The sequence below is a fragment of the Dermacentor albipictus genome, chromosome 6, assembly GCF_038994185.2.
Source record: "Dermacentor albipictus isolate Rhodes 1998 colony chromosome 6, USDA_Dalb.pri_finalv2, whole genome shotgun sequence".
NCBI classification, from domain to species: domain Eukaryota; kingdom Metazoa; phylum Arthropoda; class Arachnida; order Ixodida; family Ixodidae; genus Dermacentor; species Dermacentor albipictus.
In genome coordinates, this window is record NC_091826.1 from 56,455,773 (window position 1) to 56,470,938 (window position 15,166).

The window sequence follows — 15,166 nt, forward strand, 5'->3', positions numbered from 1 at the left end:
CGGGTGCTCCTATCTAAATACATATAAACGGAGAATTCGTTTTTTGGGGGGAGGGGGGCAACCACTGCACCAAATTTGACGAGGTTTGTTGCACTTAGAAGAAAAACTTAAAATCTAGTGACTGTTGGTTTCGTTTTTTTGTGTGTGTATTTAGGTTATGAATGTTTTATTAAAAATTGGTGAAAATCGAAAATTTTCGAAAAGACGATACTATCAAGTTTACAACCCTGTAACTCATCAACGAAAAATGATAATACAATTCTGTGAGATACATCTAATAGTACGTCCAAAGCGGACAAAATTTATATGTTACACATGAATCTCAAAAAATTTAACAAGATGGTAATACAGCTTTTGCAGAACCCTTGTAAGTAACGTAACAAATTGACGTAAGATGTCAAAAGACATATCGAATTTGTCCTCTTTCAATGATCTTATGGATGCTGCTTACATAACCGCGATATCTGTTCTTGATGCAGAGCTATGAATATTTAAACTTCGTGCTTCTATATTTTTCAAACTTCCGAATTAAAAAAAATTCTTGTAACAATATTTACCCCCTAAATCGATATTCTGCTTCCAAAAGTCACTAGAAATTAACTTTCTCTCTCAAATGCAATAAATTTCATTAAAATATGTCCAGGGGTTATCTCAGAAAAAACGTTTTTGCGTTTTACACTTACGTGAATAGGCCGCATCGGAGTAGGGCCCGAGCTAAAGCTGGCACCAAGTACTCTCGAGGGAACAGACGGCTTCGTAAACGTACCATGCAGCAAGTTCCTGTGTGCATTGAAAACCACCATTAAGCTAAAGGTTTTGCTGGGATTTGTGTTTAGAAAAAATAAATATATATTTTCCGACGGGTTGATTGCCCGGCACGAGGAGAGTGGTGGCATCTGTCGTACGCAAAAGCAACTACTATCGCGTTATTTTGAATGAATTTTTTCCCCGCCTCAATGGGTAGGTTATATTTGCCATGCAGAGATGGCGCTGCATTCCTTAATTTTGCAAGGTACCGACAAGTCATTGAGCTGCGCCGCTACTTCGGTAGAGTTTTGACGTGACTTCGTGGATAGCTGAGATACTTGCGAAGCTTGGTCGTAAATTTGCGCGCTTTGTTTTTTTCGTTTGGTAAGATTTCATCGCTGCTTCAGCAATTTTTATTCCGACAGTCGACAATACCTGCGAACAGTCTATATATATATATATATATATATATATATATATATATATATATATATATATATATATATATATATATATATATATATATATATATATATATATATATATATATACCGCGCTTCTTCAGCCCAGGGTCACTCAATTTCGCACTTTGCTTCCGTGCCCTTCCCTTCTGCCATCCTTCAATTCCTGGCTGTCAGTGTGGAGCTTCCGTGCGTTACAATAAGATCTCATCGAGTCCTCATCGAGGTTCTTCTTTTTTTTGTTCTAATCGCTTACCATCAAAACGACTGCCCTCGCTCGCTGTTGTGTTAATTAACGCGCGTGTGTTCCTGAGCTAGCAACATCTCGACATAAAGCTTTCGTTAGCTGCACAGCCTCTTTGATAATAGATATGCCTCTGGAAGCATGCCTTTCAGAAATTCAAGACGTCCAGGCACCAGACACGGAATTTTGAGCGTGAAATCAAGAGTTCCGTAGGACTCGCGATTTCACATATGAGATATTCTGCCCCTACACGCTTGACAAAATTTTCTTCGGAGAAAGCTTGAGAGAACACTTCAGAGTGGCTTGCAAGATAGCTATGTAGACTGGCGTTTAAGTGTTTTCGGCATGGGCATTGCTCGCTCCGACCCTCAGTCGTCCGCCATTAAATATGAACCTGCAAGGCCTGACGAACACACATGAAACGCAGAAATGCTGATCAGACAAGTACGACACTATCTTGACTAAGATTTGTAGTTAAATCTCACAATTCCTTAAATTATGATGTCTCTGAGGAAGCAGCGGAAGAATTTCCTGAAGGATCGCGCATTGATGTCAGTTAATAAACGTAAGTTTACTTAAGCCTGTCTCTGCATAATGATCTATACGTGGAACAAATGTAAACTATATATATATATATATATATATATATATATATATATATATATATATATATATATATATATATATATATATTGAATGACATAAAGCACAAAGTTCAAGAAAAGAAATCTCCCAATAGTCTCATTTCTCCTCAAGCTAGACAACGCAAGAAATTTCACGCAAACTTGTTGAATGGTTGCCTGGTCATGAGACCATCTCTCCGTGGTGCGCGTAGTTTAACAGAGTATTAGAAGCTGGTCCCGAGCTAAAGCTTTACTTAAAGTGACGCAAAATTGAAATGCTAACCTACTTTACACTGATAAATAGCTCTTTGAAAAACTCGCTCTTTGATTTTTACGCATTGATTATTAGAAGAAAATGTGAAACTAACTTTTTTTTTTATTTCGGGCAAGAAACCACCGGTATACGTCAGTGTGACGTTAGTTATTCGAATTAGATTTTTTTTTCTTTTTGTCGTTGTGGCTAAATGAAGTTTTTTGAAACTGGCTAAGTGAACTCCGTGATTCTTTTAGAGTACAAAAGAGTCCCTTCGTCGACCAAAAAAATTAACTAGGCCCATGCAGGCGGCCGCCAAAATGTATGACGCTACGGTGAGGAGATGCGGGAAATTCATGGCGGCGGCGCCACCTGTCTTGTGGTGGCGTCTTTTCTGGTATACCGAGCCTCTTCTGGTGGTAAGACTTTTTTTTTCGGTAATTCAGTGAGATAGCTCACAATAATTTTTTCTATTTCGTTTCCCTTTACCTTACTAGAAGAAAGCGGCTTTGCAACCAGGCGATCTTGGATGCGTTGGGCTCCGAAAAACGAAACCGCTATCCTCAACCGGTGCCTTCCACACCAGATGATCGACATCGTAATCTCATTTATTAAGATATAAAGGTTACACATGCTACGGGTTCCGAGGGCTCTAACGAGACGTGTGATAACGAAAGACGTAGTTGAAAACTATGTAATCATTCTTGCAGCCTTGAGCGCATGTTTATATCCGACGGGAGAGTTTCCTATCGCTCCCTGTGGAATTCTCTTGTCGGATATTTCTGTGCACCCAATGCTGTCAGAACTATTACATAGTTTTCAACTACGTCTTTTGTCATCGCACGTCTCGTCAGAACTCCGCTGTTGTCCTCTATAAATTTTTTAGGGCTCTCACGGTAAGGGTGCTACCAAGCGACAAAAAACACTCTTAAAACACCCTTAAGGGTGTAAAAATTTTTAAAGTGTATCAGTGCCTAGTAGCTGCCAGGGCACTGTTCCTTAGGCCCAGCAGGAAGTTGCCTGGGGTGCTGCGTCTCGCCAAGATGTAGAACTCCCAGGACGCCGTACGCAAAGTTCAAGCTTAAACGTTAAAACCTAGCTATCACTAACAATGGGTGAAGCTGTCGTTCTTTTTTTTTTTTCTAAAGTGTCTGGTTTTGCCCAAAATCCAACTCTCAAAGTTTCAGGCATGTACACTGTAAGAAATGTTGCCGGCGGCAGCGCGAAGCCCATCTATTTACTCCACCCTACGTGATTTTCGAACTCGCATCATTTGTTTCTGCAAAAGAACACCTCTCACCGTTGCTTGTACTGTAGGTCATACCATTCATCGGAAAATATCGCTAATCGACTCACGTGAACCCTCTCCGATATGCAAAGGGTTCCTTTCCGCACGGCGGTGTGTTGAATAAAATAAGGGAAACGGCAACAGTGGCCACAGTCAATAGAGTATTATTGCGTAGCACTGCGCTTTTACCATTGCGAATATCATCTGCCATAGACTGCACGCACGCAGAATATACTGCGCATGCGCATTTGGCCAGCGTGGTACCGGCAATGGTAACGAAATAACTGTCAAGCTCTGCTAAAATTCTTTAATGAAATTGACAACGCGCTAAAGCAGTGCAACTAATTTATCCTTTTGCAAGCAAAGTGCTCGATTTCTCAAGGTAATAGATGAAGCTAGTTGGCTTCACGAAGCCGCACGTCGCTTTTCGTGAAAAACAAGCATTTGCATCAGTCTACCAATTCCCACGGAAATAAACAGTGGATGGCCGATGGGCTCGGAAACACCTTCCAAGTGGCATAACTACAGGGACGTTTCACCCCGCCTTCCAAGCGAAGAAGTCGAGTTGCAAATTAAGACTGATAAACTGAGAGCGCCAGAAATTAACTGTCGAATACGAACAGTTGAGAAAGGGAGAGGAAGGCGGAGAGGGGAGGGCGAGAGAAAACAGATTGAGCTCGTTTAACGAAAGGTAATGAGCGAACTCGGTGGCCCGACCGAACAGAGCCGACTGGCCTCGGAGGAGACTTTTCTCGGAGGTATAGAAGCCGGAATGAAAGGCAGAAAATACAGGGCAGAAAAGACGATTCCTTCACGAGAGAGAGAGAGCCGATTAGAAGAATGTGAAGCTAAATGTAACTAACTGACGTTCCAAGAGATAGAGCCCCGCCCGTCTCGCGAGCCTCCCGCATCGAACATACATGAGAGAATGAGAGAGAGAGAGAGACCACCTTTATTTCCCCTTAATTGTTCCGCATTACCTGGCGCACCCGTGGGTTCGGGCGCACTGGTGGAATAAGAGCGACCATTTAGAGACGTCCTTCCCTCGTTCCAGTGGGGGAAGGGGAGGGAGGGGGGGATGCATTGGCGTACCGCTAATTTCGAGGGAAGAGTTCGCCGAACACGGTCTCTAGAAACTTTGCCTTTCTCAGGGCAACCCCAGTCTGACTGCTTCCACCCCCCTCCCCCCCGGAGAAAGAGGGAAAGGATAGATGAGCGAACGAAAAGACCCGCAGCTCACGGAGCTATATGTACGGCCACTCCCCACTTTCCCGTCTTTTGCCCACACCTGGGGTCGTGTCTTCCCTGCCCCCGCTTGGTGCGTTTTATCATTCGTATTAACAGACAATTCCCTTCCAGCTTCTTCCGAGCGAAATAAAACTTTTCTCGCAAGTGGAACGGGATGGCCTCGGGGAGCGTCGCGCCAGCCCACGATGCAGATGCAGCGAGGAAAAGCGCGCTAAAAAGAAGTAATAATAACATAAATGCCCTGCCGTCTTGCTTTAGCTTTAGTTTCCCGCCGTTCTACTAATTATGAGAGCGTCATGGATGGAGAGGAGAGAAGGGGATCTGAACGAATGGCAGTTCTTTCTTTCGTAGCAAGCGCTGCCTATAGGGAAGCTCGCTAGCAAGCCAAGCTGCCAGGGACTTCAGCATTCATTGTTAATTCTCATTTCGCGGGATCTCTTTAATTCCGGCGTCTACAGAAGCGGTGCTGCTGCTGCTGCTGCCGCCTTCCCCAATTCCCCCTTGGCTTCGTGGCTTCGGAATTCTCTTGTTTTTCTTCGGTTTTTCGTCTTCCTGTCTTTAACTACAAGGTTCTCGTTTGCTATCCAGAATATGCGTGTGTGCATTAGTGTGTGCGTGCGCATGTGTATGTCGTTTACAAAAACGCTTTTTAGCTTTGCGCAGTCAGGGCACTATAGGTAAGTGGGGACGTTCTAAGCAATAACTTAGCATAGGAAAATGTGTTTAGTCATTTCTTTTCTTCTTCTTCTTCTTCTTTTTCTTTACAATACTCGTTACTGCGTCATTATACACCGAACAAAAGTTGTGAGCTTTGCTGCTGCTTTCCTGCGCCTTAGTTCTAACCTCAGCAAAATACAACTTGCTGCTTTTGCTCCACTATTCACTGCCTCTGTTTCTGCTATTCTGTTTCTCACGCTTTCTTGCGCTGCTTCCCTCCCTCACTTCTGCACGTTCCTTCCACCACTCCTTATGTACGATGTTGGATAATTTCATAAGTTCACGTGACGTACCTTTGAGCGAGCTGTTTGGTCATACCATGCTAAGAATAGTGTAGAGAATGCAAACCATACTTGCGAGCACTCAATAGTGCAGATATGTCCGCGGGCTAACATCAGTGTGACAGCGGCAGCGCGTCCATTTAGAGCGCCAGAACTAATGGATGTAAAACGTGGTTGAATGCGGAGACATTGTTGGAATGGTTGCACACTCGTGATTGCAAGTCTTTATTCACTCGAACCAAACTTATCATCAAGCAATCAAATCAGAAAGTACCTGGTCTTGCCGAAGCTTTCCATGTAGAAAAGGAGTGTACTTGTGTGTCTGAACCTCCTTTCTCTCTACCAAACTGTGAGATGGAGCGACTGTCTGAAATATTCCGCCATGCATCCAAATGACATGCGCTCGCAGACGTTGCCTTTCTCTATGCGTGTTTCTCTTACTTTAAACTTCTCTTGGCAAATAGCGTTCTTACTTTCTCCTTCCCTTGGACTCGCCGTCGTTTTTCGCTGATTTGAAATTATGGTTGTACGTAGAGTGTGGTCCATTATAGAAGAGCCATAATCTCAGACTGTATTCAATGTTTTTCGCCACGTATTTGATAACATTTTTCTTTGCCAAGCGACGAGGCGTAGTCGGTGCCACCTAAATGTGCTAACGTTTAGTATTATCACACTATGTAATCAAAAAAGAAGAGCCTAAATAATAAAGGGAAAATGGGACATCCCCCAAACGTAGCTAATTGCTACAACGGAAACCCATACGGGTGCCTCGAAAGCAAAGCTTCGCAGCTGAAGAAAATTTCGTCCTGATCCGGGACTCGAACCCGGGACCACCGCCTTTCTACCAGCCACTCTACCATCTGAGCTAACCATGCAGCTACCAAATGGCAGGGCGAAGTCGATTTTCTCAACAACTCGAAGCAAATGCAAGAGTGTGATGAAATAGTTATGCGGAAACCCACAAGGTGGCGAGACGTAATTCAAAAAGGGAAAATTAGACACCCACCCAAAGGTAGCTGATTGCTGAAACTTAGTTTCCTCAAGGAAGCTGAGGACTGCCTTGAAGACGAGCTGTGATGGCGGGCTGGGAAGATGAGGCCCTTTCCCGAAACCGCTACTAATCCCATATGGCGTAGTTGAGCGACCATGGCGGTTGGTTGTGGGTTTAGGGCGGGCGGTGGCACAGGAGATCTACCTCTACTACCTATCTCAACCTATACCACGTGACCAGCTTCACACACCTCGGGCCGCCTTCACGCACCTTACACGCTTTTTTGCCGATTTACACTCCTAATGGTAACGCATTTAAAGAACTGGCGGCCATAAAGCTCGCACCACGTTCCTGCGTCAGGAGCTTGCAACCTACCAGTCAGCGCACAGCCAAGCTCCCTACCGTCCATAAGATCTGGCCGCCATAGAGCCTGTGCTCTTTCGGCCAGTCTCTCTATTTACTGAGAAGTTCGCGCTTTCTTATTCTTCTTAAAGAAAGTGCCCGCTGCCACTCTCTGTAGTTGCACATGATCCTGTTCATTGGTGGGGAGACGACCCTGCCTATCCACAGCCTCACCACCCATCGTTTCTCGGCGGATTTTGCCGGAAAGAAGAAGGCTTGTCTCGTTGTGGGAAATTCGGTTTATGCACTGGAAAAAGTATCACGTGCGCTTACTATCGTTGTGTTTGAACATCCTACCAGCGAAAGAGGTAAACAAAAGCCGGTGCCTGCACGGCAGGTGGTGCACTAACCCGGTCTAGCCAAGTGAAAACGTAGCTATACGGCGTTGTCGTCTGCTCCTCCTGGTCTCCTTGCTCTCGTGCACCGCGGTGCGGCGCGACAGTTTACGGACATTGCGAATAGCGAGATGCTCTACCCGTCAGTTCACCGACACAGCTTGCGGCATAGTTGAAAGTGAATTAATTCTCAAGTAGTGTGAGAAGACTTGAAATGTGAAAGTCATCTCAAGTCCAACGCTGCAGTACCTTCGGGCAGCTAGGTGCATGAATGCTGTCCTACTGACTCTGACTGCTTTACATCAGTTCTCGAAATTTGTTACCCTGACCACAGCACCACCTCGCATTGATCACACACGAAAGAAACGAAAGGAAACATGATGCACAAGAATGAACGGGTTCAAATATGTTCAAACAGTAAAAATGTTGGACTGCTAAAAAACAGACAAAAATATTAGCACAAGCCTTTGGCCAAACAGCCGCGAATAAAGATACCGTAAACCAATGTGTTTGAACTAAATAAATCTCGTCTACGTAACAAGGTGAGTTTAGAGTACGAAGTCTGTCTAGGTACGTAGTTCGGGTTCCCCCAACTTGCGTTATGTCTCATAGAAGGATAAAAGTTGTATAGACGGGGATAAAGCGCCACAGACAAGCTGGCCGATGTGTGGATAGGCGGGTCTACGTTTGTCACAGGCAGCTTCGTCATCCTTGGCGAGTTAGTTTTAGTGGGTTAGTAGGGTGACACTAGGTGGCGTCGTTGTCGTTGGCCGCTGTCTCTCAATAAAGACACTGTAAAGAAAATGAGCGCTGTCATTTCGCGTTTCCAGGCATTGGTGGTGGGAAAGACGGAGTTGGTAGGCGAGGGTAGAGAGCATGGAATGTGGAGAGGAGGTGGGAAAAGAAAAATGAAAGAGCGGGGTCGGAGTCGGGATGAGCAGTCTGAGGGAACAGGCCCCAGAACCATAAGTGTAAACAGTATTCGTTGGTGGTTCACGAAGAATGGGTCGGCCGGTCGGTCGGTCAGCGCGGAGCAGCCGAGGGAAGAGGAGGCTAAAAGAATGGCGTGAGGTAGTTGAGGGTAGCTATGTGGCCTATCGTCGGTGCGGTGGGAAACGTTGAAGTCTAGATGATAGCCGCATCAACGTTGCTAGACTAGCTTCAGTTGTAAAACTCCCCGCCCGCGCGCTTACAGCCGCTGTCGCCACTTCTGTGTCAGCCGCCAGAGGGCAACGCTGTTCCATCGGGCTCCACTGCAGACGCCTCGTCACAGCCTTGAGCTCGTGCGGACGGGCCGCCGTTGGTGCGTGTTTCACGCTCGCTGGCGTTCCCCTTGTCCGAATTAGTGAGACCACGAGAAAGCGATATCCACCTACAGCAATAAGATTTATCGCACCAGTTCGTTAATACTGAAAGAAGGGTAAACTGCACGAAAGGAAGAAACGCATACAGCGAAGCGCAGAAGCTGCGCCTCTAAATGTCGTGTGTTTCTTCCTGTCGTCCTAACGTTTCGCGCAGTTTAGGCTCAGGAGCCTGAATATCTGACCAAAGTGCGTGATTTTAGGATGATCTTCATCCCCACCGAAGCTTGTCACCACGCCAAAGAAGCGCTACAAAAAGAAAGATGAGGTCGGTCTTTGTACACACAAGCCACACACAACACACCCACACACACAAAAAAAAGAATCCGGATTTTTCATTCCGTCAAGATGCTTAATGAGCGACGCTGAAAGATGCGGCCCCTGTGTTTAGCACTGGGTTAATCCCGAGGGTTCATTAAAGTATTTCTCAGTTATGAGGTTACACAGACAATCGGCTGCGAGAGAGAACGACGTCACTGATGGTATGCCCGCAGTCCGCAGTTGTCGCTTGCGTTCGATGTCTCGAGTTTGCTCGGCGGCGTGGTTAGCAGCCATCGCCTGCGATTTGCCGCTGGTGATTCTTTGAAATTAAATTTCTTCAAAATATAAATCTTTCCGTTACGTAAGACCATGAGTGGCTCATACTCAAGCAATGGTTCATACCCCCGTAAACGCAGCCTCCCCATTACGACGACAGAACTGAAGCGATATTCTACGCTGGAAAGATGAACGGCCATGCAGCCAGCTGTGGAAGACGACGACGAACGTGGGAGCAGTGGCACGAGCGCGTGCTGTTGATTTCGCAGTGTTCCCGGTCTTCCTCCCAGCCTGCATCTGAGGCGGCGGCACTCGCCCCCTGACCTGCGTGTCGGGGGGTGGGTAGATCACCCTTTCCGTTGGACATTAAAGTTTATTCTATCCATCTATCCCGGTCTTCTTTCGTTCGGAGCGTCCACATTGGAATTCAGCCGCAAGGATGCATGCTTCGCTGTCAGAACATTCCCTACGGAATCTAAACGAATTCCCTACTAAATTCCTTTCTTTTTGTTTTGACCATTAAATTAATTATCACTCATTCAATATGACCTTCCTGATTTTATTTAACAGATAATTCTGCGCTATTCAATGCTATTTTAATAGCTATTAGGAAATTTCTGCTCCATGATAATTTCGAATAATCCACCCATTTCTTGGCCAATGCCCCATCGTGGGTAGGAGCCACACGCATCACAGGCTACAACAACAACAACAACTGTTCCCGGTCAGCACGAGGAATCTCTTTTTCACGCCGAGCGAAGCATCGCATTGCTGGGAGCACGGAAAAAGTGGTGCGCCAAACTGTTGACATCGTTCCGATAGCGGCCTATAGACAAGAACGGCACCGAGAGCGGCGCTGCTGCGCCGGCGTTGAGAGCGCCGCATGCGGAGCAAAATTCTATTAGCGGTGGTACCCCTCTCTCGTTCGCGCCGCCTTGATTGCCTCCTGCACTGCGCGTGTTTGGGCACGTTTCGCGCCGCGCGCGGTGTGTGCGCGTGGACATTTCCTTCGAAGGGCGGTGTACAGTCTCTCTCACATTTAGGGGAAAACTCGAAGCGCAGCAGCTCGCGCAGATGCTCGAGGGGCGGGATCTTGAACGGCGTCGTCTGCTACGGCGGCGCACGCTGGCCGCATTGTCGAGAAACGTTCTACTGTCAGGTGCAGGGCGCTGATCACATCGTTACTGCGTGAAAGGAGCCGGTATTCTTTGCTAAGCGTTGCGCGACGCCCACTGATACGCCTCGAATGTAAGTTCATCGCTGCATGGCAGTCATAGACGACGTACTGATTCCATACATTCTTGACGGCCCGTTTCTGGAAGGCGACTATATATTCTAACGCGATAGGACGCCGATCCACACTGCTCGTGCTGTGCAAGAACTGCTAGAAGAGCGCGCAGTCACTCTCTTGGAGCGGCCGCCTCAATCCCCGGGCGCCAACATCATTTAAAATGTCTGGGGCTCGTTGAAAGTATCGCTGGCGCAACATCCCCTCTATCAGTCGCCCGAGGATAGGCTTCGATCCACCATCGTCAGTGACTGAGACGTGCAGCGAATGAACACATCCCTGATCAAGTCATTCTACACTTCACTGCCTTCCAGGATGAGCGCTGTCATCGCTGCCGCTGGGGACATGACGAGATACTAACTGAAGTTCCGAGCGTGACGTGTCCAATTCCCCACCGGCGGGCAGGGTCTGTCTGGTGTAGCGAATGATTATCGAGAAAAATCACTTCCAGCTCATTGTCTGAACCTAAAACGTTCATTTAATCGTGTCCGTTTGTTTCACCGTGTTCGACTCCCATTGTTGAGTGCTTTGTTTTCCTTTTGAGTCAAACAAAGACTGAGCACGTTGCGCGCACATCTTGGTGCGTTTTGTCGCTGCTCATTACGGTAGCACACACAGTGAAGAAATATATGTGCACACGCTCAGTACTCCGGCCCTTCGAAATTACAAATGAACCATGTTGTCAAAAGAAGTTTGTGGAACTCCATTAGCGCCAATGAAGGATCAGAGTGGGGCGACGCACAACGTTTAGTAAAGAACATCAGCTCAGTTCCCGCAGTACCGATGAAATCGGTGCACTGCCCCTGACAGTACCACGCTTCCCGAAAATGCGGCCAGCGCGCGCCGCCGTAGCAGACGACGCAGATCACGACACCGCCCCTCAAGCGTGTGCGCCTGCTCGAGCTGCTGCCGCCGCACGACTCCATTGCTTGCCGCATCGCGATGCAATACGTTCCGAGTTTTCTCCTTAGTGTGAAACAAACTGCACACGCTTTATTTTTGCTATATAGACAGCTTGGTCATTTTTTAACAGTACTCAAGAGACGGAAGTTGAAAGTATTATTAATCATTCCTGCTTCAGCAATGCCGGCGCGACCAAGACGCGGGTGTGTATCGTCCAGTAACCCGATCGATCGGTGCAGTGGTGAAGCGGGAATGAACTCCGGTCATGTTCAATGCATCATGCACATATTCAATTTCTCGGCACGCGTGAACTTCGGCCACTGCTAGCGCATACAACAGATGTGGTTTCCATTCTCAGACAGCGCACACACAAACGAAACACGAGAAAGAAGACAGGACAAGCACTCGTTGAACTTAAAGTTTTTGTATGAATAAAAGGATTATGTACCGAGTAATTATTAATTTCACATGGGTTAGATATAGAAACCGTCATACACTCAGGAGTGATCAATAAACGATCTCGCTTCGTTTGCCAGATGTTTACTTCGCTCGGCGCACCGCAGTAATCCATGTCTGTCGTCTGCTTCTTTCGTACCATTTTCTTGTGAATCGGCAGAATTTCACTGGTGGCATCAACCTTTTCATGTTTACATTGCTGTCGTTACAGTTAACAACACAATAATAATTTCCGGTCATCCGAAGAGGCGCCGTCGCAAACAAGAGACGTTTCGCGCGCAGCGCGAACTGAACGCGGGCGCGACCGCGAAGGGAAGCGGCGACGGAAACCTACACCTTCTCGCGTGCAGCGCGCGCGAGAAAGCCTTCTCTCGTGCAGCGCGCGCTCAGCCTGGCCTCCTCTGGCTCAGCGCGAGCGAAGGGAACCGGCGGAAGCAAACCCCCGGGGGATTGGAAACCGTGCCGCCAGGGGAGAAACGAGCGCTGGCGTCTCGGGCGAAACTTGGCGTGCGCTCGTCTATGCAGCCAGGTACGCAGCACGTCGGCATCGTCTGCTGATATTCTTAATAAACTCGGCGAAGGCTACAGTTTCAAGGATGACATGCTTGCTGAAATTCGCCGTCGACAACGAACCACAGACTACACCAACGCTGCACCGCGTGCTTAGTCCGGCCCGCCCGCGTAGCCGGCCAGTGAGGAAGTGAAGCCGGGCTAAAGCCCCTTTAAGCCGGGCGCGACTGCAGCGCCACGAAGGCGCGGGCGGGTGGCGGTTCCGCGCAACGGCGCCGAGTTTTAAAACTGAAGCTAGTCTAGTAACGTTGAGCCGCATGGTGTCTGTGGGGAAGCACGGGGCGCGGTGTCAAGAATACACGATGGATGGGAACGGCTTGGTCCTTAATGTCGTACAGGAAGGAAGTTGTGTACATCACAAAGTAAAGTTATTTATAAGCCGCACTATCCTTGGCATGTTGTGACACAGTTATAACTATCTCTTAAATATATAACACGAGGCAGAAGATATTTTAATAAGGCAATGAGCAAATGAGATGCTTAGCCTTATGGGATTCTCAGTACAGGAATCTGTGGGCCCCGGCCGTTCGCTACCCCCTGTCCTTACAATAACTTATTTTCAAATTTTGACTTTAAATTAGCACATCTCTATACGGCCGCACCGCTTCCTTCTACCAAACCTCCCAATAACAAGTAGGTCTTGTCCAGTTCCCCTTAGTGGGCGAACGCACACATTCAAGGAAATAGCAAGCGAGGGAAAGTAAGATGGCGGTCTTTACTGCAGAGGAATGCTGGTGTTGCGGTGAATGCAGCCCCAAAGGAATCCCTGTTCAAAGACTGTTGTCTCTTTTCTTTCTAACCGCTTCGCCCCTCCCACAAGGTACCGTAAAAAGAACCGGGTGCAACCTGGTTAACCTCCCCCCCCCCTCCCTTTTCATTTCTCTGTCTCTCGAAGCATGTAACTGTATCACCCAGCAAAGATGACTATACTTTTGAACGGAAAGTCTGTACTTCACCCTGGCGTCCAATTGGCTTATCAAAAATTTCCGTATCTTAAGATTGCTTACTCTTGCAATTGTGCACGCAATAACCCATGCCGCTTTCGGCGCCATGATGTACAATATTTGTGCCCTATGGTGCAGCAACCATCCTTCTAGAGACTTAAGGGCGATGCATACTTAAGTTTATTCTCTTCTAATAAGATTATAGCAACAAGACGCCCTATACCACTGCAATCAAGAGACGCAAGAACAGGATGACAAATAATACAAAAAGGACTTACCTCAGTCACTTGCTCTCTAAAAAAAATCGTGCTCCATTTCTTTTTTCTTTCTGTTCCATTGCTAAATTTCTCACGTAAGGATATTACTGCAGTAGGTACTGCATACACACGAGTAAGGACCGTTTTCTTTTTATCTTCTCGAAGTTGGCCGCTAACACGGATTTGGGCGATTACAGTCAAAGTTTTTGTAGCCGTGCGCAATACCACTGATTTATTTTTGCAGAAATAGCGAACGCTGTTGTTTTCATAAGGAAAGCGCGCCACGCAGTTCGTAGCCGTCACGTTAAGCGTCACGTTAAGCGTCACGCTATGCGTCACGTTAGGCGTCACGTTAGGCGTCACGTTAGGCGTCACGTTAGGCGTCACGTTATGCGTCACATGAGGCTTGAATGTGACGTCAAAGCTTTTACAGCGATGTCCGAGGACCGCGCCAGCCTCACGCTCAGACTTCTAGAGCATGCACACTAACTACGGTGCCACTCTCTTCAGTCCTCAAATACTTTTATCTTAATTTTTTTTCAGACATTAGGATGCCAGATTGCAAGTGCGGCCCTTATTTCAGCACATACGGTATACTCTAAGAGCAGTCTGAAGAGGCAGTGATGCGTGGCTTTCGTGCTCGGGTCTTTTCAAAGATTTGCAAACAAGCGCTAAAAAAAAAAGTAAAGAGGAAATAGAACAGCCACGGCTACCGTCTCGGGCTTCCTCCTAATCTGATAGGCGAAGCGTATTTTGGAGTTGCATGACAATAGCTCCTAGAAAGCGTTGTTATTGATTGTGGATTAAAGCGCACTCATTGTGCGTCGGGCTTCTTTTACGCAAGCTCTAACGGCGTGATGCCATCAACAATGCCGGCTTAGCCACCCGCCTCGTGCCCTCAGCCTATTTCTTTTTTTTTTCTACCCCGCTTTCTGCCGTGTTCCTTTCTATTTAAATTTTTATCTCTCTCTCTCTAGACTATTTACAAGTGACACCGGACAATAGCCGCCTTTTGGCAGTGAATGTCTTCTCTGCGCAGCGTAGGTATTTGTTTGGGCAACCTCTCAAGCATTCATTTATTTTCTACATTATGCCTGCTCTTAGTTTAGAATGAGTGAGTGCAGCATCAGGCGAAAGTGAAAACAGTCATTAAAGTTTATCACGCGAACGCTTGATGGGTACGCAGGAGAATACTTGAGCCGTAATGACGGCGGCAACTTTTCCTGACCTACGCACTGGCGCCATTCCAAAAACACGAAT

The 15,166-nt window shown here is 47.0% G+C and overlaps 1 protein-coding gene and 1 long non-coding RNA gene across 2 annotated transcripts in view; one reads left to right on the plus strand and one right to left on the minus strand.

Annotated features, from left to right (window-relative positions):
- LOC135907832 (glutathione S-transferase-like) overlaps nucleotides 1-765 on the minus strand; it is a 45,253-nt gene extending 44,488 nt beyond the window's left edge. The window contains exon 1 of the mRNA XM_070540596.1: nucleotides 684-765. The gene's annotated coding sequence lies outside the window, so the exon portion shown is untranslated. The remainder of the gene's footprint in view (nucleotides 1-683) is intronic.
- Nucleotides 1-15,166, plus strand: part of LOC135907833 (uncharacterized) — a 309,573-nt gene that overhangs the window by 32,030 nt on the left and 262,377 nt on the right. The window lies entirely within an intron of this gene.